Genomic DNA, 1,761 nt, shown 5'->3' on the forward strand with positions numbered 1-1,761 from the left:
TTAACATATGAAAAAAGCCAACAGGATAAAAAGAATTTACAAACTTAGAATTTGGTTCCAAGAAAATGTTACATGCAGGTCTCAAGATTAATCAGGGCCACACCGAAAAGATCAAAAGAAAAGCTTTACTGGAGCTGGCAGCACTCCAAAGCCCTCTCTGCCTGAGGGCCATGTAACCTACACCCTTGCTTCCTGGGCAGAAAGCACTCAGTGGAGGTTCACTCTATGAGGGGACTGCAATCCATGTGAGGACCTAATCTGTGCGGAGATTTGGGGCTGTCACTGCTATTATACCCTTTTGTAAAGCAAGGTGCTGAGAAGTTAAGCTCTAGTACAGACCTCGGTCATCAGCGGAGTGGTCTGATGACTGCAAGGCTACCTCTCCGTTCAGTAAAGGCCACTCTGGGGTCCCCTGCTCTCATGCCCGCGACCTGACACGGAAAGGACGGGCCCCAGGCAAGAACCCAATCGCGCCTTTCTGGAGGGAGGGGTGAGGGTGCAGGAGGAGCTCTGAGCAGGAAAAGTGGCCAGAGTTTTCCCAGGCCCGAAGGCTGAGGCCTACAGTCAGCTCAGAAAGGATTTAACTCGAATTGCCCCAAGGGTTCGCGGCGACCTGGAACACTGGCGGACGGGGTGCGGGAAGTGTAAATCCGCCTGAACCCGGACCCGGCTGGGGACGCCAGGCCTGCGAGGGATTCCGCGCCTGGGATCAGCACAGACACACGGAAACTCACTCACCCGCAGAAACTCAAGGGTCGCTCACTCGGACGCTTCTCAGGAAGAGGAAGTGGGTTCAGCAGGAAATTGCATCCCCTGGGCTGTGGGCGGGGTGATGTCTGTTCGAGGGGGCGGGGCCTGGAGATAATGAGGGCGACCTGGAGGGAGGGGCCTGGAGGTGAGGCTCAGCGCCTGGAGTGGCAACGGATTCATTCTTAGTAGTTTCTTCTTAGTCTGGAAACCCTGCTGAAACCTGTTCTCTGGGTGGCCCTGCTTGCATTTGAATCACAGCAACACGCAAGCCCAGACAGAAAGACAAACTGAAAGAAAAGTGGTGGGTGGAAGGCATGCTTCCCTAGAGGGAACTTTCCCAAGAGACACTCCAGCTGCTAGGACCACAGAGACACGCACTTGACAGCATCAGATGCCATCTGCTCCACTTGACCACGTCTCTCCTGGGTTCCACCTGAACGGCCCTCAACCACCTAACTCGAAGAAGAGGCCTGAGCCTTGTATTATCAAGAGCCACAACAGGAAGACACTAAACAACCTGCTTCATCCTCAGACACGCATTTCAGGATCTGCTCCCTGTGCTACAGCACCCAGATCAAGGCTCCTTTCCCTTGTGCATGCTCAGGTGAGCATCGAGATGGGGAACTCCTGAAAATGTCACAGTTGTCCAGTTGACATCTCCTCCTCCTATTCTTCTCCTCCCCTGCTCTCGCCCTATCCTCACTGCTAATGATTTATTTCCCCCAAATCTGTGGGTTCTGTATGACTTTTTTATGAAACCTTTCTATGTGAACAAGTGTCTATTTTGACCAAGTTCCAGTCAACTAATTGTCCTGCACAGAATGTGTTTGCTTTAATATATTTCATGTGTTGAGGCCTCTCCTTTCTATTTCTGTTATTGAGTGTTTTTTATCAGGAATGGGTGTTAGATGTTGTCAAATGCCTTTTCTGCATCTATTAATATGATCACATGGTTCTTATTCTTTGTCCTATTTATGTAGTTGGTTACATTAATAGTTTTTCTAATACTGA

The 1,761-nt window shown here is 50.4% G+C and overlaps 1 long non-coding RNA gene across 2 annotated transcripts in view; it reads right to left on the reverse strand.

Moving 5' to 3' along the window:
* The window catches only part of LOC123521201, a 13,999-nt gene extending 13,230 nt beyond the window's left edge, over positions 1–769 (reverse strand). For both annotated transcript variants that reach the window (XR_006679671.1, XR_006679672.1), the window contains exon 1: positions 739–769. This is a non-coding gene — a long non-coding RNA (uncharacterized LOC123521201). The remainder of the gene's footprint in view (positions 1–738) is intronic.
* Positions 770–1,761: the final 992 nt, after the last annotated feature.

Source organism: Echinops telfairi, unplaced genomic scaffold (assembly GCF_000313985.2).
Source record: "Echinops telfairi isolate 266 unplaced genomic scaffold, ASM31398v2 ScPeMD7_7477;HRSCAF=8515, whole genome shotgun sequence".
NCBI classification, from domain to species: Eukaryota; Metazoa; Chordata; class Mammalia; order Afrosoricida; family Tenrecidae; genus Echinops; species Echinops telfairi.